General features: G+C 54.1%; 1 long non-coding RNA gene across 1 annotated transcript; it reads right to left on the bottom strand.

Annotated features, from left to right (window-relative positions):
* Positions 1-1856: 1856 nt before the first annotated feature.
* LOC142919855 (uncharacterized) lies at positions 1857-22898 on the bottom strand. Its single transcript, XR_012938515.1, has 2 exons — positions 22828-22898; positions 1857-2735 (listed from the first exon to the last, which is right to left on the bottom strand). It is a non-coding gene; the product is annotated as an uncharacterized LOC142919855 (long non-coding RNA).
* Between the last annotated feature and the right edge of the window lie 404 nt (positions 22899-23302).

Raw genomic sequence — 23302 nt, 5'->3', positions numbered from 1 at the left:
ACACCTCGTTACAATGTGTGTTCACACCTCGTCACGCTGTGTGTGTTCACACCTCGTCACACACTGTGTGATCACACCTCGTCATCCTGTGTGTTCACACCTCGTCACACTGTGTGTATGTTACACCTCGTCACACTGTGTGTGTTCACACCTCGTCACACTGTGTGTGTCTTCACACCTCGTCACGCTGTGTGTGTGTTCACACCTCGTCACACACTGTGATCACACCTCGTTACAATGTGTGTTACACCTCGTCACACTGTGTGTGTGTTCACACCTCGTCACGCTGTGTGTGTTCACACCTCGTCACACTGTGTGTGTTCACACCTCGTCACACACTGTGTGTGTTCACACCTCGTTACAATGTGTGTTCACACCTCGTCACGCTGTGTGTGTGTTACACCTCGTCACACTGTGTGTGTTCACACCTCGTTACAATGTGTGTTCACACCTCGTCACACTGTGTGTGTTCACACCTCGTCACACTGTGTGTGTGTGTTACACCTCGTCACGCTGTGTGTTCACACCTCGTCACACACTGTGTGTGTTCACACCTCGTCACACACTGTGTGTGTTCACACCTCGTCACACACTGTGTGTGTGTGTGTGTTCACACCTCGTCACACTGTGTGTTCACACCTCGTCACACTGTGAGTATTCACACCTCGTCACGCTGTGTGTGTTCACACCTCGTCACGTTGTGTGTGTGACGAGGTATTCTGGCTGTGGTGGGTGGGTGAGGCAGGGCGGGGCCAGGCACACACAAACACAAAGACAAAGATTCCCCACTGTGTAGCCTGTAACAGACTGTAGGGGCAAGTGCTGTTAGCGAGTAGCAGCAGCTATGAAGGCTGCCGGCACTGTGGCACACGAGGGGGTGGGTGGTCAGCACCACGCCCGGCCGCCTTTGTCTCCCTCCTGGCGATGATTACTACACACCGCACCAGGTACTCATTTGAGGTGAGGTGGGTGGTGGTTGTAGTGGTTGCAGTGGTGGCAGTGGTGGTGGTGGCCGTGGTGGTGGTGGTGGTGGTGGCGGTCGTGGCGGTGGTGGCAGTGGTGGTGGTGGCGGTCGTGGCAGTGGTGGCAGTGGTGGTGCGCGTTCACACACTAGGGGGCAGTGGGGGTGGTGTCTGACTTAGTCCACTAGGGGGCAGTGGGGGGTGGTGTCTGACTTAGTTAGTCCACTAGGGGACAGTGGGGGTGGTGTCTGACTTAGTCCACTAGGGGACAGTGGGGGTGGTGTCTGACTTAGTTAGTCCACTAGGGGGCAGTGGGGGGTGGTGTCTGACTTAGTCCACTAGGGGACAGTGGGGGTGGTGTCTGACTTAGTCCACTAGGGGACAGTGGGGGTGGTGTCTGACTTAGTCCACTAGGGGACAGTGGGGGTGGTGTCTGACTTAGTCCACTAGGGGGCAGTGGGGGTGGTGTCTGACTTAGTTAGTCCACTAGGGGGCAGTGGGGGTGGTGTCTGACTTAGTCCACTAGGGGCAGTGGGGGGTGGTGTCTGACTTAGTCCACTAGGGGGCGGTGGGGCGCCACCCCACCAGGCAGCTGGACATGAGAATGATTTTTCAAATAAAAAAGACTTTTCTATAGGTAACATTTTGAGTAGTTCGTATAAGAAACCGCCGCTGCAACGCCGCGCGGTCTGATTTGTGCCTCGTGGGAGGTCTCGAGACCTTTCGCCGTGGGGTTTATATCTTGCAGAACTAACGGACAACCTGAAGTGGCATCACCCTGTTTGGGCCGAAACGTCGTGAGAATTTTATTTGATCAATTTATTATTTTATTCTCATTCTACGTGGTAATGACTTTACCGAAAGAACCAAAGAAGATGAATCCTTGCAGTCACGAAAGCTTTAAATCGGAATTTAATGTTTGTGTTTTTTAATCACGAGTATGTTTGTTCTGTTCTGTATGTACATGGACACAGTTCAACATTCAAAGCATCACAAGGGACAATATCCTCTAAATGCGATGGGTTTTATTCCGCTGTTTAGCCGCTACAAGCAGGCACGGAGGAACAAACGCGGCCGCTCGTGAGCCCCGTACTTAGACCGCTTCGAGTCGCACCTTGGCACAGCGATGAGCAATGTCACCCGATTCCACCAAACGCGGCGTCCAACGTTTTGACCCACGTGCTGTCGTCAGGTGCCGCCAGCCCACGTGACCGTCTGTTGTGACGAGAATGTCGCCCCGATTGTCGGTGTCACTCGCTGAGCCCCGTGCCCCTGCTGGACGTCTTTGCGGGGGGGAAAAATTAATGAGTGGGTGAGTGAGTGGGTGGTTGGGTGGGTGAGTGGATGGGTGAGTGAGTGGGTGGTTGGGTGGGTGAGTGGATGGGTGAGTGAGCGGGTGAGTGGGTGGGTGAGTGGGTGGGTGAGTGAGTGGGTGAGTGGATGGGTGAGTGAGCGGGTGAGTGGTTGGGTAAGTGAGTGGGTGAGTGAGTGGTTGGGTGAGTGGGTGAGTGGATGGGTGAGTGAGTGGGTGAGTGGATGGGTGAGTGAGCGGGTGAGTGAGTGACCGGGTGAGTTAGTGAGTGGGTGAGTGAGCGGGTGAGTGAGTGAGTGGGTGAGTGAGCGGGTGAGTGAGTGAGTTAGTGAGTGGAACGCGAGCCCGCCCGCCCACCCGCACGCCCGCATGCACGACCCTCCCCTGTATGTCCAGTGTGTCCGGCCTTCCACCCCGGCTGGCCGGCGCACAGTTGAATTTGGCTGCTCCTCGCTCGTCGACTCGATGGGCGACGAGGTCATGGAGAGGGAGGAGGAGGAGGAGAGAGAGAGAAGGGCGGGCGGGCGGGCGGGCGGCGATGAGAAAGGAAGATAGCGCGTGAGTCCGTGACGCGGGTCGCTCCACGCGCATCGAACGCACGCGGAGACACGGAGAGACATGGAGAGACGCGGAGAGACACGGAGAGAAGCGGAAACACGCGGAGACACGCGGAGACACGGAGAGACATGGAGAGACACGCAGAGACACGCGGAGACACGGAGAGACACGGAGAGACACGGAAAGACGCGGAGAGACAAGGAGAGACGCGGAGAGACACACGGAGACACGGAGAGACACGGAGAGAGACGGAGAGACGCGGAGAGACACGGAGAGACACGGAGAGACACGGAGAGACACGCGGAGAGACACGGAGAGACAAGGAGAGACACGGAGAGACGCGGAGAGACACGGAGAGACACGGAGAGACACAGAGAGACAAGGAGAGACGTGAAGAGACGTGGAGAGACACGGAGAGACACGGAGAGATGCAGAGAGACACGGAGAGACAAGGAGAGACACGGAGAGAAACGGAGAGACACGCGGAGACAAGGAGAGACACGGAGAGACAAGGAGAGACGCGGAGAGACATGGAGAGACACACGGTGACAAGAGACATGGAGAGGCACGGAGAGACGCGGAGAGACACGGAGAGACGTGGAGAGACACGGACACGGAGAGACACGGAGAGACACGCGGTGACAAGAGACACGGAGAGACGCGGAGAGACGCGGAGAGACACAGAGAGACGAGAGACACGCGGTGACAAGAGACACGGAGAGACACGGAGAGACATGGAGAGACACGCAGAGACACGGAGAGACACGCGGAGACAAGGAGAGACACGGAGAGACAAGGAGAGACAAGGAGAGACACGGAAAGACAAGAGACACGGAGAGACGCAGAGAGACACGGAGAGACAAGGAGAGACGCGGAGAGACACGGAGAGACACGGAGAGACACGCGGAGACAAGGAGAGACACGGAGAGACAAGGAGAGACAAGGAGAGACGCGGAGAGACACGGAGAGACACGCGGTGACAAGAGACACGGAGAGACACGGAGAGACGCGGAGAGACACGGAGAGACACGGAGAGACACGCGGTGACAAGAGACACGGAGAGACGCGGAGAGACGCGGAGAGACACGGAGAGACACGGAGAGACACGCGGTGACAAGAGACACGGAGAGACACGGAGACACGGAGAGACACGGAGAGACACGGAGAGACACGCGGAGACACGGAGAGACACGGAGAGACACGGAGAGACACGCAGTGACAAGAGACACGGAGAGACACGGAGAGACGCGGAGAGACACGGAGAGACGTGGAGAGACGCGAGAGACACGGAGAGACACGGAGAGACACGCGGTGACAAGAGACACGGAGAGACGCAGAGAGACACGGAGAGACACGGAGAGACACGCGGAGACACGGAGAGACACGGAGATACACGGAGAGACACGCAGAGAAATGGAGAGACACGCGGTGACAAGAGACACGGAGAGACGCGGAGAGACACGCGGAGACACGGAGACACGGAGAGACACGGAGAGACACGGAGAGACAAGGAGAGACATGGAGAGACGTGGAGAGACACGGAGAGAAACGGAGAGACACGGAGAGACGCGGAGAGACACGGAGAGAAACGGAGAGATACGGAGAGACGCGGAGAGACACGGAGAGACACGGAGAGACACGGAGAGACGCGGAGAGACACGGAGAGACACGCGGAGACAAGAGACACGGACACGCGGAGAGACACGGAGAGACACGGAGACACACGGAGACACAGAGAGACGTGGAGAGACACGGAGAGACTCTCTCCCCCTCCTCTGTTCCGACCATGGACGAACTCATCCGTCTGAACGGGGCCCGTAGCTATCCGTGGTGCTAAAGTTGAGGGTAAGAATCCACCCATTTTTTGCCATATAGCATTGTGATATATAACGACTTATTGTTGGTAGCTGAGCTGATTGGAGAATATAGAGTTTATTGATAACATTAAGGTAATTTATATTTTAGTTTTTATTGGGTCACTATATAGTACTGTGAATAGCTCAGATGTGTAGGCCTTGACTTCAACATAGTCATTTCTGTGACCAGTCACTAGCTAATCACTCAGTTATTTCAATGCTAAATTCGCCTAGTTATTTCAATGCTAAATTCTCCTGTTTGATTTGTACTAAGTGCCTCGGTGAATGTGTATGGTCTGACTTTAACGTAGCTATTTCTGTAAGCAGTTACAAGCTAATCACTCAGCTATTTCAATGCTAAATTCTATGCTAATTCCATTGTCAAGGAGTGCCTCTGCGGATGTGTATGCTTTAACTTAGCTATTTCAATGCTAAATTCTATGCTAATTCCATTGTCAAGGGGTGCCTCTGCGGATGTGTATGCTTTAACTTTTAACATAACTATTTCTGTGACCAGTCACAAGCTAATCATTCAGCCATTTCAATGCTAAATTATATGCTAATTCCTTTGTCAAGGCGCTTTGTTCCTCTCACACAGCTTAAAGGCCGTGATCTGAACGTGGCTCTTTCACTCCAGCGCTGTCCTACCAGTCTCGTCCCTTCACCTGATGAAGGCCGCTTGTGTTGTGGCCGAAAGGTCGTGAGAATATTATTGTGTTATTTTATTTTATCAATTTATTATTTTATTCTCATTCCTCGTGACTTTACCGAAAGAACCAAAGAAGACACAGGGTTTTATTAGTGATTCCTGGTCCTTTCTATGAAGTAACGGTAGATAGAAAATAAAAATAACGCGGCAAAAATTAGATAGTAAAAATGTTTAAATAATCACTGGGGAAATAACAAAAGCCAAAAAAGCCCACGACGTTTCGATGGCAACACGAGCGGCCTTCATCAGGCGGAGAGAAGAGTTGTTGTTAGTGTGAGAGCTGTACAGAGCAGCACACGAGGCGTGGCGGGGGGGGGGGCGACGTTGGGGATTGACCCACTCACCGGCACAGCGACGGCCTCACCACTGGCACAGCGAGAGAGAACAGCTTACCACTGGTACAGCGAGAGAACAGCTCACCACTGGCACACAGAGAGAACAGCTCACCACTGTTACAGAGAGAACAGCTCACCACTGGCACACACTAACAGCTCACCACTGGCACACAGAGAGAACAGCTCACCACTGGCACTGAGAGAGAACAGCTCACCACTGGCACAGAGAAAACAGCTCACCACTGGCACAGAGAACAGCTCACCACTGACACAGTGAGAGAGAACAGCTCACCACTGACACAGTGAGAGAGAACAGCTCACCACTGTCACACACAGAGAGAACAGCTCACCACTGGCACACAGAGAGAGAACAGCTCACCACTGGTACAGAGAGAACAGCTCACCACTGGCACACACTAACAGCTCACCACTGGCACACAGAGAGAACAGCTCACCACTGAAACACAGAGAGAACAGCTCACCACTGGCACACAGAGAGAACAGCTCACCACTGGCACACAGAGAGAGAACAGCTCACCACTGGCACACAGAGAGAGAACAGCTCACCACTGGCACACAGAGAGAGAACAGCTCACCACTAGCACACAGAGAGAGAACAGCTCACCACTGGCACACACTAACAGCTCACCACTGGCACACAGAGAGAACAGCTCACCACTGGCACACAGAGAGACAGCTCACCACTGGCACACAGAGAGAGAACAGCTCACCACTGGCACACAGAGAGAGAACAGCTCACCACTGGCACACAGAGAGAGAACAGCTCACCACTGGTACACAGAGAGAACAGCTCACCACTAGCACACAGAGAGAGAACAGCTCACCACTGGCACACACTAACAGCTCACCACTGGCACACAGAGAGAACAGCTCACCACTGGCACACAGAGAGAGAACAGCTCACCACTGGCACACAGAGAGAACAGCTCACCACTGGCACACAGAGAGAGAACAGCTCACCACTGGCACACAGAGAGAACAGCTCACCACTGGCACAGCGAGAGAACAGCTCACCACTGACACAGAGAGAACAGCTCACCACTGGCACAGAGAGAACAGCTCACCACTGGCACTGAGAGAGAACAGCTCACCACTGACACACAGAGAGAGAACAGCTCACCACTGGCACACAGAGAACAGCTCACCACTGGCACAGCGAGAGAACAGCTCACCACTGACACACAGAGAGAACAGCTCACCACTGGCACACAGAGAGAACAGCTCACCACTGGCACACAGAGAGAACAGCTCACCACTAGCACAGAGAGAGAGAACAGCTCACCACTGGCACACAGAGAGACAGCTCACCACTGGCACACAGAGAGAGAACAGCTCACCACTGGCACACAGAGAGAGAACAGCTCACCACTGGCACACAGAGAGAGAACAGCTCACCACTGGTACACAGAGAGAACAGCTCACCACTAGCACACAGAGAGAGAACAGCTCACCACTGGCACACACTAACAGCTCACCACTGGCACACAGAGAGAACAGCTCACCACTGGCACACAGAGAGAGAACAGCTCACCACTGGCACACAGAGAGAACAGCTCACCACTGGCACACAGAGAGAGAACAGCTCACCACTGGCACACAGAGAGAACAGCTCACCACTGGCACAGCGAGAGAACAGCTCACCACTGACACAGAGAGAACAGCTCACCACTGGCACAGAGAGAACAGCTCACCACTGGCACAGAGAGAGAACAGCTCACCACTGACACACAGAGAGAGAACAGCTCACCACTGGCACACAGAGAACAGCTCACCACTGGCACAGCGAGAGAACAGCTCACCACTGACACACAGAGAGAACAGCTCACCACTGGCACACAGAGAGAACAGCTCACCACTGGCACACAGAGAGAGAACAGCTCACCACTGGCACAGAGAGAACAGCTCACCACTGGCACACAGAGAGAACAGCTCACCACTGGCACACAGAGAGAACAGCTCACCACTGAAACACAGAGAGAACAGCTCACCACTGGCACACAGAGACAACAGCTCACCACTGGCACACAGAGACAACAGCTCACCACTGGCACACAGAGAACAGCTCACCACTGATACACAGAGAGAACAGCTCACCACTAGCACACAGAGAGAACAGCTCACCACTGGCACACACTAACAGCTCACCACTGGCACACAGAGAGAACAGCTCACCACTGGCACACAGAGAGAGAACAGCTCACCACTGGCACACAGAGAGAACAGCTCACCACTAGCACAGAGAGAGAGAGAACAGCTCACCACTGGCACACAGAGAGAGAACAGCTCACCACTGGCACACAGAGAGAGAACAGCTCACCACTGGCACACAGAGAACAGCTCACCACTGGCACACAGAGAGAACAGCTCACCCCTAGCACATAGAGAGAGAGAGAACAGCTCACCACTGGCACAGCGAGAGAACAGCTCACCACTGGCAAACACAGAGAGAGAACAGCTCACCACTGGCAAACACAGAGAGAGAACAGCTCACCACTGACACACAGAGAGAACAGCTCACCACTGGCACACAGAGAGAACAGCTCACCACTGGCACACAGAGAGAGAACAGCTCACCACTGGCACACAGAGAGAACAGCTCACCACTGGCACAGCGAGAGAACAGCTCACCACTGACACACAGAGAGAACAGCTCACCACTGGCACACAGAGAGAGAACAGCTCACCACTGGCACACAGAGAGAACAGCTCACCCCTAGCACATAGAGAGAGAGAGAACAGCTCACCACTGGCACAGCGAGAGAACAGCTCACCACTGGCAAACACAGAGAGAGAACAGCTCACCACTGGCAAACACAGAGAGAGAACAGCTCACCACTGACACACAGAGAGAACAGCTCACCACTGGCACACAGAGAGAACAGCTCACCACTGGCACACAGAGAGAGAACAGCTCACCACTGGCACACAGAGAGAACAGCTCACCACTGGCACAGCGAGAGAACAGCTCACCACTGACACACAGAGAGAACAGCTCACCACTGGCACAGAGAGAAAGCTCACCACTGGCACACACAGAGAGAACAGCTCACCACTGACACACAGAGAACAGCTCACCACTGGCACAGAGAGAACAGCTCACCACTGGCACAGAGAGAGAACAGCTCACCACTGACACACAGAGAGAGAACAGCTCACCACTGGCACACAGAGAACAGCTCACCACTGGCACAGCGAGAGAACAGCTCACCACTGACACACAGAGAGAACAGCTCACCACTGGCACACAGAGAGAACAGCTCACCACTGGCACACAGAGAGAGAACAGCTCACCACTGGCACAGAGAGAACAGCTCACCACTGGCACACAGAGAGAGAACAGCTCACCACTGGCACACAGAGAGAACAGCTCACCACTGGCCTACAGAGAGAACAGCTCACCACTGGCACACACACAGAGAGAACAGCTCACCACTGACAGAGAGAGAACAGCTCACCACTGGCACACAGAGAGAACAGCTCACCACTGGCACACAGAAAGAAAAGCTCACCACTGGCACACAGAGAGAGAACAGCTCACCACTGGCACACAGAGAGAACAGCTCACCACTGGCACACAGAGAGAACAGCTCACCACTGACACACAGAGAACAGCTCACCACTGGCACAGAGAGAACAGCTCACCACTGGCACACAGAGAGAACAGCTCACCACTGGCACACAGAGAGAACAGCTCACCACTGGCACACAGAGAGAGAACAGCTCACCACTGGCACACAGAGAGAGAACAGCTCACCACTGGTACACAGAGAGAACAGCTCACCACTAGCACACAGAGAGAACAGCTCACCACTGGCACACACTAACAGCTCACCACTGGCACACAGAGAGAACAGCTCACCACTGGCACACAGAGAGAGAACAGCTCACCACTGGCACACAGAGAGAGAACAGCTCACCACTGGCACACAGAGAGAACAGCTCACCACTAGCACAGAGAGAGAGAACAGCTCACCACTGGCACACAGAGAGAGAACAGCTCACCACTGGCACACAGAGAGAGAACAGCTCACCACTGGCACACAGAGAGAACAGCTCACCACTGGCACAGCGAGAGAACAGCTCACCACTGACACACAGAGAGAACAGCTCACCACTGGCACAGAGAGAAAGCTCACCACTGGCACACAGAGAGAGAACAGCTCACCACTGACAAACAAAGAACAGCTCACCACTGGCACAGAGAGAACAGCTCACCACTGGCACAGAGAGAGAACAGCTCACCACTGACACACAGAGAGAGAACAGCTCACCACTGGCACACAGAGAACAGCTCACCACTGGCACAGCGAGAGAACAGCTCACCACTGACACACAGAGAGAACAGCTCACCACTGGCACACAGAGAGAACAGCTCACCACTGGCACACAGAGAGAGAACAGCTCACCACTGGCACAGAGAGAACAGCTCACCACTGGCACACAGAGAGAACAGCTCACCACTGGCACACAGAGAGAACAGCTCACCACTGAAACACAGAGAGAACAGCTCACCACTGGCACACAGAGACAACAGCTCACCACTGGCACACAGAGACAACAGCTCACCACTGGCACACAGAGAACAGCTCACCACTGATACACAGAGAGAACAGCTCACCACTAGCACACAGAGAGAACAGCTCACCACTGGCACACACTAACAGCTCACCACTGGCACACAGAGAGAACAGCTCACCACTGGCACACAGAGAGAGAACAGCTCACCACTGGCACACAGAGAGAACAGCTCACCACTAGCACAGAGAGAGAGAGAACAGCTCACCACTGGCACACAGAGAGAGAACAGCTCACCACTGGCACACAGAGAGAGAACAGCTCACCACTGGCACACAGAGAACAGCTCACCACTGGCACACAGAGAGAACAGCTCACCCCTAGCACATAGAGAGAGAGAGAACAGCTCACCACTGGCACAGCGAGAGAACAGCTCACCACTGGCAAACACAGAGAGAGAACAGCTCACCACTGGCAAACACAGAGAGAGAACAGCTCACCACTGACACACAGAGAGAACAGCTCACCACTGGCACACAGAGAGAACAGCTCACCACTGGCACACAGAGAGAGAACAGCTCACCACTGGCACACAGAGAGAACAGCTCACCACTGGCACAGCGAGAGAACAGCTCACCACTGACACACAGAGAGAACAGCTCACCACTGGCACACAGAGAGAGAACAGCTCACCACTGGCACACAGAGAGAACAGCTCACCCCTAGCACATAGAGAGAGAGAGAACAGCTCACCACTGGCACAGCGAGAGAACAGCTCACCACTGGCAAACACAGAGAGAGAACAGCTCACCACTGGCAAACACAGAGAGAGAACAGCTCACCACTGACACACAGAGAGAACAGCTCACCACTGGCACACAGAGAGAACAGCTCACCACTGGCACACAGAGAGAGAACAGCTCACCACTGGCACACAGAGAGAACAGCTCACCACTGGCACAGCGAGAGAACAGCTCACCACTGACACACAGAGAGAACAGCTCACCACTGGCACAGAGAGAAAGCTCACCACTGGCACACACAGAGAGAACAGCTCACCACTGACACACAGAGAACAGCTCACCACTGGCACAGAGAGAACAGCTCACCACTGGCACAGAGAGAGAACAGCTCACCACTGACACACAGAGAGAGAACAGCTCACCACTGGCACACAGAGAACAGCTCACCACTGGCACAGCGAGAGAACAGCTCACCACTGACACACAGAGAGAACAGCTCACCACTGGCACACAGAGAGAACAGCTCACCACTGGCACACAGAGAGAGAACAGCTCACCACTGGCACAGAGAGAACAGCTCACCACTGGCACACAGAGAGAGAACAGCTCACCACTGCCACACAGAGAGAACAGCTCACCACTGGCCTACAGAGAGAACAGCTCACCACTGGCACACACACAGAGAGAACAGCTCACCACTGACAGAGAGAGAACAGCTCACCACTGGCACACAGAGAGAACAGCTCACCACTGGCACACAGAAAGAAAAGCTCACCACTGGCACACAGAGAGAGAACAGCTCACCACTGGCACACAGAGAGAACAGCTCACCACTGGCACACAGAGAGAACAGCTCACCACTGACACACAGAGAACAGCTCACCACTGGCACAGAGAGAACAGCTCACCACTGGCACACAGAGAGAACAGCTCACCACTGGCACACAGAGAGAACAGCTCACCACTGGCACACAGAGAGAGAACAGCTCACCACTGGCACACAGAGAGAGAACAGCTCACCACTGGTACACAGAGAGAACAGCTCACCACTAGCACACAGAGAGAACAGCTCACCACTGGCACACACTAACAGCTCACCACTGGCACACAGAGAGAACAGCTCACCACTGGCACACAGAGAGAGAACAGCCTCTTCACTGCTAGCCTGTTCTCTCTCACCCTCCTAGCCTCTCTACTGCTAGCCTGTTCTCTCTCACCCTCCTAGCCTCTCTACTGCTAGCCCGTTCTCTCACACTCCTAGCCTCTCCACTGCTAGCCTGTTCTCTCACGCTCCTAGCCTCTCCACTGCTAGCCTGTTCTCTCACCCTCCTAGCCTCTCCACTGCTAGCCTGTTCTCTCTCCCGCTCCTAGCCTCTCTACTGCTAGCCTGTTCTCTCTCACTCTCCTAGCCTCTCCACTGCCTGCCTGTTCTCTCTCACTCTCCTAGCCTCTCCACTGCTAGCCTGTTCTCTCTCACGCTCCCAGCCTCTCCACTGCTAGCCTGTTCTCTCACCCTCCTAGCCTCTCTACTGCTAGCCTGTTCTCTCACGCTCCTAGCCTCTCCACTGCTAGCCTGTTCTCTCTCACTCTCCTAGCCTCTCCACTGCTAGCCTGTTCTCTCACCCTCCTAGCCTCTCCACTGCTAGCCTGTTCTCTCTCACTCTCCTAGCCTCTCCACTGCCTGCCTGTTCTCTCTCACTCTCCTAGCCTCTCCACTGCTAGCCTGTTCTCTCACGCTCCTAGCCTCTCCACTGCTAGCCTGTTCTCTCACACTCCTAGCCTCTCCACTGCTAGCCTGTTCTCTCTCACGCTCCTAGCCTCTCTACTGCTAGCCTATTCTCTCACGCTCCTAGCCTCTCCACTGCTAGCCTGTTCTCTCACTCTCCTAGCCTCTCCACTGCTAGCCTGTTCTCTCACTCTCCTAGCCTCTCCCCTGCTAACCTGTTCTCTCTCTCCTAGCCTCTCCACTGCTAGCCTGTTCTCTCTCTCCTAGCCTCTCCACTGCTGCCCTGTTCTCTCTCACTCTCCTAGCCTCTCCACTGCTAGCCTGTTCTCTCTCACTCTCCTAGCCTCTCCACTGCTAGCCTGTTATCTCTCACTCTCCTAGCCTCTCCACTGCTAGCCTGTTCTCTCACGCTCCTAGCCTCTCTACTGCTAGCCTGTTCTCTCACTCTCATAGCCTCTCCACGGCTAGCCTGTTCTCTCTCACCCTCCTAGCCTCTCTACTGCTAGCCCGTTCTCTCACACTCCTAGCCTCTCCACTGCTAGCCTGTTCTCTCACGCTCCTAGCCTCTCCACTGCTAGCCTGTTCTCTCTCTCCTAGCCTCTCCACTGCTAGCCTGTTCTCTCACGCTCCTAGCCTCTCCACTGCTAGCCTGTTCTCTCACCCTCCTAGCCTCTCCACTGCTAGCCTGTTCTCTCTCACTCTCCTAGCCTCTCCACTGCCTGCCTGTTCTCTCTCACTCTCCTAGCCTCTCCACTGCTAGCCTGTTCTCTCTCACGCTCCTAGCCTCTCCACTGCTAGCCTGTTCTCTCACCCTCCTAGCCTCTCCACTGCTAGCCTGTTCTCTCTCCCGCTCCTAGCCTCTCTACTGCTAGCCTGTTCTCTCACGCTCCTAGCCTCTCCACTGCTAGCCTGTTCTCTCTCACTCTCCTAGCCTCTCCACTGCTAGCCTGTTCTCTCACCCTCCTAGCCTCTCCACTGCTAGCCTGTTCTCTCACCCTCCTAGCCTCTCTACTGCTAGCCTGTTCTCTCTCACCCTCCTAGCCTCTCTACTGCTAGCCCGTTCTCTCACACTCCTAGCCTCTCCACTGCTAGCCTGTTCTCTCACGCTCCTAGCCTCTCCACTGCTAGCCTGTTCTCTCACCCTCCTAGCCTCTCCACTGCTAGCCTGTTCTCTCTCCCGCTCCTAGCCTCTCTACTGCTAGCCTGTTCTCTCTCACTCTCCTAGCCTCTCCACTGCCTGCCTGTTCTCTCTCACTCTCCTAGCCTCTCCACTGCTAGCCTGTTCTCTCTCACGCTCCCAGCCTCTCCACTGCTAGCCTGTTCTCTCACCCTCCTAGCCTCTCCACTGCTAGCCTGTTCTCTCTCCCGCTCCTAGCCTCTCTACTGCTAGCCTGTTCTCTCACGCTCCTAGCCTCTCCACTGCTAGCCTGTTCTCTCTCACTCTCCTAGCCTCTCCACTGCTAGCCTGTTCTCTCACCCTCCTAGCCTCTCCACTGCTAGCCTGTTCTCTCTCACTCTCCTAGCCTCTCCACTGCCTGCCTGTTCTCTCTCACTCTCCTAGCCTCTCCACTGCTAGCCTGTTCTCTCACGCTCCTAGCCTCTCCACTGCTAGCCTGTTCTCTCACACTCCTAGCCTCTCCACTGCTAGCCTGTTCTCTCTCACGCTCCTAGCCTCTCTACTGCTAGCCTATTCTCTCACGCTCCTAGCCTCTCCACTGCTAGCCTGTTCTCTCACTCTCCTAGCCTCTCCACTGCTAGCCTGTTCTCTCACTCTCCTAGCCTCTCCCCTGCTAACCTGTTCTCTCTCTCCTAGCCTCTCCACTGCTAGCCTGTTCTCTCTCTCCTAGCCTCTCCACTGCTGCCCTGTTCTCTCTCACTCTCCTAGCCTCTCCACTGCTAGCCTGTTCTCTCTCACTCTCCTAGCCTCTCCACTGCTAGCCTGTTCTCTCTCACTCTCCTAGCCTCTCCACTGCTAGCCTGTTCTCTCACGCTCCTAGCCTCTCTACTGCTAGCCTGTTCTCTCACTCTCATAGCCTCTCCACGGCTAGCCTGTTCTCTCTCACCCTCCTAGCCTCTCTACTGCTAGCCCGTTCTCTCACACTCCTAGCCTCTCCACTGCTAGCCTGTTCTCTCACGCTCCTAGCCTCTCCACTGCTAGCCTGTTCTCTCTCTCCTAGCCTCTCCACTGCTAGCCTGTTCTCTCACGCTCCTAGCCTCTCCACTGCTAGCCTGTTCTCTCACCCTCCTAGCCTCTCCACTGCTAGCCTGTTCTCTCTCACTCTCCTAGCCTCTCCACTGCCTGCCTGTTCTCTCTCACTCTCCTAGCCTCTCCACTGCTAGCCTGTTCTCTCTCACGCTCCTAGCCTCTCCACTGCTAGCCTGTTCTCTCACCCTCCTAGCCTCTCCACTGCTAGCCTGTTCTCTCTCCCGCTCCTAGCCTCTCTACTGCTAGCCTGTTCTCTCACGCTCCTAGCCTCTCCACTGCTAGCCTGTTCTCTCTCACTCTCCTAGCCTCTCCACTGCTAGCCTGTTCTCTCACCCTCCTAGCCTCTCCACTGCTAGCCTGTTCTCTCACCCTCCTAGCCTCTCCACTGCTAGCCTGTTCTCTCTCACGCTCCTAGCCTCTCTACTGCTAGCCTATTCTCTCACGCTCCTAGCCTCTCCACTGCTAGCCTGTTCTCTCACTCTCCTAGCCTCTCCACTGCTAGCCTGTTCTCTCTCACTCTCCTAGCCTCTCCACTGCTAGCCTGTTCTCTCACGCTCCTAGCCTCTCTACTGCTAGCCTGTTCTCTCACTCTCATAGCCTCTCCACGGCTAGCCTGTTCTCTCTCACCCTCCTAGCCTCTCTACTGCTAGCCCGTTCTCTCACACTCCTAGCCTCTCCACTGCTAGCCTGTTCTCTCACGCTCCTAGCCTCTCCACTGCTAGCCTGTTCTCTCTCTCCTAGCCTCTCCACTGCTAGCCTGTTCTCTCACGCTCCTAGCCTCTCCACTGCTAGCCTGTTCTCTCACCCTCCTAGCCTCTCCACTGCTAGCCTGTTCTCTCTCACTCTCCTAGCCTCTCCACTGCCTGCCTGTTCTCTCTCACTCTCCTAGCCTCTCCACTGCTAGCCTGTTCTCTCTCACGCTCCTAGCCTCTCCACTGCTAGCCTGTTCTCTCACCCTCCTAGCCTCTCCACTGCTAGCCTGTTCTCTCTCCCGCTCCTAGCCTCTCTACTGCTAGCCTGTTCTCTCACGCTCCTAGCCTCTCCACTGCTAGCCTGTTCTCTCTCACTCTCCTAGCCTCTCCACTGCTAGCCTGTTCTCTCACCCTCCTAGCCTCTCCACTGCTAGCCTGTTCTCTCACCCTCCTAGCCTCTCCACTGCTAGCCTGTTCTCTCTCACGCTCCTAGCCTCTCTACTGCTAGCCTATTCTCTCACGCTCCTAGCCTCTCCACTGCTAGCCTGTTCTCTCACTCTCCTAGCCTCTCCACTGCTAGCCTGTTCTCTCTCTCCTAGCCTCTCCACTGCTAGCCTGTTCTCTCTCACTCTCCTAGCCTCTCCACTGCTAGCCTGTTCTCTCTCACTCTCCTAGCCTCTCCACTGCTAGCCTGTTCTCTCTCACGCTCCTAGCCTCTCTACTGCTAGCCTGTTCTCTCACTCTCATAGCCTCTCCACGGCTCGCCTGTTCTCTCTCACCCTCCTAGCCTCTCTACTGCTAGCCTGTTCTCTCACGCTCCTAGCCTCTCCACTGCTAGCCTGTTCTCTCACGCTCCTTAGCCTCTCCACTGCTAGCCTGTTCTCCCTCTCTCACTCTCCTAGCCTTTCCACTGCTAGCCTGTTCTCTCTCACGCTCCTAGCCTCTCTACTGCTAGCCTGTTCTCTCACTCTCCTTAGCCTCTCCACTGCTAGCCTGTTCTCTCACGCTCCTAGCCGCTCCACTGATAGCCTGTTCTCTCTCACGCTCCTAGCCTCTCCACTGCTGCCCTGTTCTCTCTCTCCAAGCCTCTCCACGGCTCGCCTGTTCTCTCTCACCCTCCTGGCCTCTCCACTGCTAGCCTGTTCTCTCACGCTCCTAGCCTCTCCACTGCTAGCCTGTTCTCTCTCTCCTAGCCTCTCCACTGCTAGCCTGTTCTCTCACGCTCCTAGCCTCTCCACTGCTAGCCTGTTCTCTCACGCTCCTAGCCTCTCCACTGCTAGCCTGTTCTCTCACTCTCCTAGCCTCTCCACTGCCTGCCTGTTCTCTCTCACGCTCCTAGCCTCTCTACTGCTAGCCTGTTCTCTCACGCTCCTAGCCTCTCCACTGCTAGCCTGTTCTCTCACTCTCCTAGTCTCTCCACTGCTAGCCTGTTCTCTCACGCTCCTAGCCTCTCCACTGCTAGCCTGTTCTCTCTCTCCTAGCCTCTCCACTGCTAGCCTGTTCTCACTCACTCTCCTAGCCTCTCCACTGCTCGCCTGTTCTCTCTCTCTCTCCTAGCCTCTCCACTGCTAGCCTGTTCTCTCACGCTCCTAGCCTCTCCACTGCTAGCCTGTTCTCTCACCCTGCTGGCCTCTCCACTGCTAGCCTGTTCTCTCACGCTCCTAGCCTCTCCACTGCTAGCCTGTTCTCTCTCTCCTAGCCTCTCCACTGCTAGCCTGTTCTCTCACGCTCCTAGCCTCTCCACTGCTAGCCTGTTCTCTCACCCTCCTAGCCTCTCCACTGCTAGCCTGTTCTCTCTCACGCTCCTAGCCTCTCCACTGCTAGCCTGTTCTCTCACCCTCCTAGCTTCTCCACTGCTAGCCTGTTCTCTCTCACGCTCCTAGCCTCTCTACTGCTAGCCTGTTCTCTCACGCTCCTAGCCTCTCCACTGCTAGCCTGTTCTCTCACTCTCCTAGCCTCTCCACTGCTAGCCTGTTCTCTCACTCTCCTAGCCTCCACTGGTAGCCTGTTCTCTCTCTGCAAGCCTCTCCACTGCTAGCCTGTTCTCTCTCTCCTAGCCTCTCCACTGCTAGCCTGTTCTCTCTCACTCTCCTAGCCTCTCCACTGCTAGCCTGTTCTCTCTCACGCTCCTAGCCTCTCTACTGCTAGCCTGTTCTCTCACTCTCATAGCCTCTCCACGGCTAGCCTGTTCTCTCTCACCCTCCTAGCCTCTCTACTGCTATCCTGTTCTCTCACGCTCCTAGCCTCTCCACTGCTAGCCTGTTCTCTCTCTCACTCTCCTAGCCTCTCCACTGCTAGCCTGTTCTCTCTCACGCTCCTAGCCTCTCCACTGCTAGCCTGTTCTCTCACTCTCCTTAGCCTCTCCACTGCTAGCCTGTTCTCTCACGCTCCTAGCCTCTCCACTGCTGCCCTGTTCTCTCTCTCCAAGCCTCTCCACTGCTAGCCTGTTCTCTCACCCTCCTGGCCTCTCCACTACTAGCCTGTTCTCTCACGCTCCTAGCCTCTCCACTGCTAGCCTGTTCTCTCTCTCCTAGCCTCTCCACTGCTAGCCTGTTCTCCCTCATGCTCCTAGCCTCTCCACTGCTAGCCTGTTCTCTCACCCTCCTGGCCTCTCCACTACTAGCCTGTTCTCTCACCCTCCTAGCCTCTCCACTACTAGCCTGTTCTCTCACACTCCTAGCCTCTCCACGGCTCGCCTGTTCTCTCACGCTCCTCGCCTCTCCACTGCTAGCCTGTTCTCTCACCCTCCTAGCCTCTCCACTGCTAGCCTGTTCTCTCACGCTCCTAGCCTCTCCACTGCTAGCCTGTTCTCTCACCCTCCTAGCCTCTCCACTGCTAGCCTGTTCTCTCACCCTCCTAGCCTCTCCACTGCTAGCCTGTTCTCTCTCACTCTCCTAGCCTCTCCACTGCCTGCCTGTTCTCTCACTCTCCTAGCCTCTCCACTGCTAGCCTGTTCTCTCTCATGCTCCTAGCCTCTCCACTGCTAGCCTGTTCTCTCACCCTCCTAGCCTCTCCACTTATAGCCTGTTCTCTCTCACGCTCCTAGCCTCTCTACTGCTAGCCTGTTCTCTCACGCTCCTAGCCTCTCCACTGCTAGCCTGTTCTCTCACTCTCCTAGCCTCTCCACTGCTAGCCTATTCTCTCACTCTCCTAGCCTCTCCACTGCTAGCCTGTTCTCTCACTCTCCTAGCCTCTCCACTGCTAGCCTGTTCTCTCACGCTCCTAGCCTCTCCACTGCTAGCCTGTTCTCTCACCCTCCTAGCCTCTCCACTGCTAGCCTGTTCTCTCTCACGCTCCTAGCCTCTCCACTGCTAGCCTGTTCTCTCACCCTCCTAGCTTCTCCACTGCTAGCCTGTTCTCTCTCACGCTCCTAGCCTCTCTACTGCTAGCCTGTTCTCTCACGCTCCTAGCCTCTCCACTGCTAGCCTGTTCTCTCACTCTCCTAGCCTCTCCACTGCTAGCCTGTTCTCTCACTCTCCTAGCCTCCACTGGTAGCCTGTTCTCTCTCTCCTAGCCTCTCCACTGCTAGCCTGTTCTCTCTCACGCTCCTAGCCTCTCTACTGCTAGCCTGTTCTCTCACTCTCATAGCCTCTCCACGGCTAGCCTGTTCTCTCTCACCCTCCTAGCCTCTCTACTGCTATCCTGTTCTCTCACGCTCCTAGCCTCTCCACTGCTAGCCTGTTCTCTCTCTCACTCTCCTAGCCTCTCCACTGCTAGCCTGTTCTCTCTCACGCTCCTAGCCTCTCCACTGCTAGCCTGTTCTCTCACTCTCCTTAGCCTCTCCACTGCTAGCCTGTTCTCTCACGCTCCTAGCCTCTCCACTGCTGCCCTGTTCTCTCTCTCCAAGCCTCTCCACTGCTAGCCTGTTCTCTCACCCTCCTGGCCTCTCCACTACTAGCCTGTTCTCTCACGCTCCTAGCCTCTCCACTGCTAGCCTGTTCTCTCTCTCCTAGCCTCTCCACTGCTAGCCTGTTCTCTCACGCTCCTCGCCTCTCCACTGCTAGCCTGTTCTCTCACCCTCCTAGCCTCTCCACTGCTAGCCTGTTCTCTCACTCTCCTAGCCTCTCCACTGCTAGCCTGTTCTCTCACCCTCCTAGCCTCTCCACTGCTAGCCTGTTCTCTCTCACTCTCCTAGCCTCTCCACTGCCTGCCTGTTCTCTCACTCTCCTAGCCTCTCCACTGCTAGCCTGTTCTCTCTCATGCTCCTAGCCTCTCCACTGCTAGCCTGTTCTCTCACCCTCCTAGCCTCTCCACTGCTAGCCTGTTCTCTCTCACGCTCCTAGCCTCTCTACTGCTAGCCTGTTCTCTCACGCTCCTAGCCTCTCCACTGCTAGCCTGTTCTCTCACTCTCCTAGCCTCTCCACTGCTAGCCTATTCTCTCACTCTCCTAGCCTCTCCACTGCTAGCCTGTTCTCTCACTCTCCTAGCCTCTCCACTGCTAGCCTGTTATCTCTCACTCTCCTAGCCTCTCCACTGCTCACCTGTTCTCTCTCACTCTCCTAGCCTCTCCACGGCTAGCCTGTTCTCTCTCACCCTCCTAGCCTCTCTACTGCTAGCCTGTTCTCTCACGCTCCTAGCCTCTCCACTGCTAGCCTGTTCTCTCACGCTCCTAGCCTCTCCACTGCTAGCCTGTTCTCTCTCTCCTAGCCTCTCCACTGCTAGCCTGTTCTCTCACGCTCCTAGCCTCTCCACTGCTAGCCTGTTCTCTCACCCTCCTAGCCTCTCCACTGCTAGCCTGTTCTCTCTCACTCTCCTAGCCTCTCCACTGCTAGCCTGTTCTCTCACCCTCCTAGCCTCTCCACTGCTAGCCTGTTCTCTCTCACTCTCCTAGCCTCTCCACTGCCTGCCTTTTCTCTCTCACTCTCCTAGCCTCTCCACTGCTAGCCTGTTCTCTCTCACGCTCCTAGCCTCTCCACTGCTAGCCTGTTCTCTCACCCTCCAAGCCTCCCCACTGCTAGCCTGTTCTCTCTCCCTCTCCTAGCCTCTCCACTGCTCGCCTGTTCTCTCTCTCTCCTAGCCTCTCCACTGCTAGCCTGTTCTCTCTCACGCTCCTAGCCTCTCCACTGCTAGCCTGTTCTCTCACCCTCCTGGCCTCTCCACTGCTAGCCTGTTCTCTCACGCTCCTAGCCTCTCCACTGCTAGCCTGTTCTCTCACCCTCCTAGTCGAAACCTTCTCCTGCCAGGCCACCAAGATTATACGGCTTACCAAAAATACATAAAGTTGATACACCTCTTCGTCCCATAGTCTCTACTATCAGCTCCCCCACCTACAAACTAGTCTAAACCTTCTCCTGCCAGGCCACCAAGATTATACGGCTTACCAAAAATACATAAAGTTGATACACCTCTTCGTCCCATAGTCTCTACTATCAGCTCCCCCACCTACAAACTAGCTCGTTTTTTGTCTGAAATCCTGCGTCCTTTCACTGGAAAGACCACCTCTGCGGTACAAAATTCTACTCACCTGGTATCGACAATCAAGGGTATTTCCCTGTCCCCAGACGACCTGCTTGTCAGTTTTGATATAGTTTCCTTATTCACCAAGGTTCCTGTACCTGACACCATTGCAATCATTGAAGACTTGGTTCATCAAGGACTAAACACTGAGGTACCCCCCCTGGTGAGGCACTGTTTAACCAATACATACTTCACTTGGAATGGAACTTTCTACAAACAAACTGAGGGCACCCCAATGGGCTCCCCCCTTTCTCCAGTTATAGCTAACATTTTCATGGAGAAATTTGAGACTGACGCCATCCAGACTGCCACTCTGCGCCCAACCTTATGGAAGAGGTACGTGGATGACACTTTTGTCATCTGGCCACATGGCCGGCCTGCTCTAGACCAATTCTTCGACCACATCAATTCCATACACCCAGCCATCAGATTTACCATGGAAGTCGAAATAGATGGCAAGATACCTTTTTTGGATGTCCTAATTAAAAAGAGACCTGATGGTTCAATGAGCCACTCTGTCTACAGGAAAGCTACCCATACGGATGCTTATCTGAAACCGGATTCCCACCACCATCCATCACAGAAGAATTCTCTCATCAAGACTCTGTATCATAGAGCCCAATGCATATCCGACCAGGAACACATAAGCAGTGAACTCAAGCACGTACACCAAGCTCTTAGGGCTAATGGTTACTCCGACTATACAATCCGCAAAGCTATCACTCAAACCATGAAGAAGAACCCTCTTGAGGAGCCTTTCAAAACCATCACTTTACCCTACATTGCTGGGATCACAAAAAAGATCTCCAAAATCTTGAATAAACACAAGATCCAGGTCCGTTTCAACACATTACATAAAATCCGTGATCTGGTTCCGTCTGTAAAAGATGTGATTCCGGACATACAATACCCTGGTGTCTACAAACTAAGTTGCCTCTGTGGTAGTAGTTACATTGGAGAAACCAAACGCCATGTCTCGGACCGCATTCGTGAACATAAAGCAGACCTTAAACACGGTAGGACCAACACCTCGGCCGTAGCAGATCATTGTTCTAATTCAGTAGGCTCACATGCCATTGACTTTTCCAAGACGGAGGTTCTTTGTAAGCCATCTGGCTTCCATGAGAGATTCGTTCATGAGGCTATCCACATATACAAGCACAGAGACAATTTCAACCGAGAAGATGGATTCTATCTTAGCAATCATTGGAAAGATTTGATAAACCATTTCAGTTCTTAATTGATTGTTCACGCTTACAGTGGCTTTCAGACAGCATACATTATAAAAAATTTCGTCTCCCCCCTCCTCTTTTAAAAAAAAAATAGATGGACTAGTCCTGGGCAAACTGCCAAATCGCTGCGCGTGACGCCAACGTTTTTTATAAATAAATGCGCTGTTTAAAAATAAATTTATGCAAACCAACACACCTGAAGATGACCGTTTGAGTTATGGTCGAAACGTCGTGAGATTTTTTATTGTTATATATATTTTATTATTTTGTTGTTTCTCTTCAACGTGACTTTACCGAAAAAACTAAGAAGATTAAATTCAATAAGATAAAGACCACTTGTGTTGCGATCGAAACGTCGTGGGTTTATTGTTTTATTTTATTTTTCATTTTATTATTATTTTATTTTCTATCTACGTGACTTTATCGAATAAACCAAGAATATTAATTCCTGCAGTCACCAAAGTTTTAAGTCAAAACATTCACACACGTTGACAAAGCCTCACCTTGTGTTGTTGTGGGCAGGTCGCTTCTGACAACAAGAGCGGTATAGCAGCTCAAGCGGGCTTGGCCTGCTAACAAAAGAAAATAAAAACTGCGTGAATATTTACAATAAAACAAAGTTACAAAGTGGCGAGCCGGGTGAAGACAAATTAAACTTAAGCGAGATAATTAAAGTGAACGCAATCAGGCGAGGGCAGGAGGCAAGGCCCCGCGTGGCTAGGCCCCGCGTTGTAAGGTTCCAACCTGGACATCGATTCCCATGCTCGCTGCTACTCAACTGACATCCCTACGAGAGCGAGGCTCTACCTTGGTAAACAACAACAACAACCACCACCACAACGACCACCACCACAACGATGAGAATTTCTCACCTCGGATTTCAGTGCAAGCGCGCACACGGCAGCTTCCTGTTGCCTCGCGACAGCAGGAAGTAGTATGACGTCACTTCCCTCCCACGAGCGGCTCTCTAAGTGAATA

This window comes from Petromyzon marinus, unplaced genomic scaffold (genome assembly GCF_048934315.1).
Source record: "Petromyzon marinus isolate PM22_M1 ecotype Great Lakes invasive population unplaced genomic scaffold, UKy_Petmar_22M1.pri1.0 PM_G_Scaffold_64, whole genome shotgun sequence".
NCBI lineage: Eukaryota > Metazoa > Chordata > Hyperoartia > Petromyzontiformes > Petromyzontidae > Petromyzon > Petromyzon marinus.
This window is presented reverse-complemented; position numbering and strand designations above follow the sequence as displayed.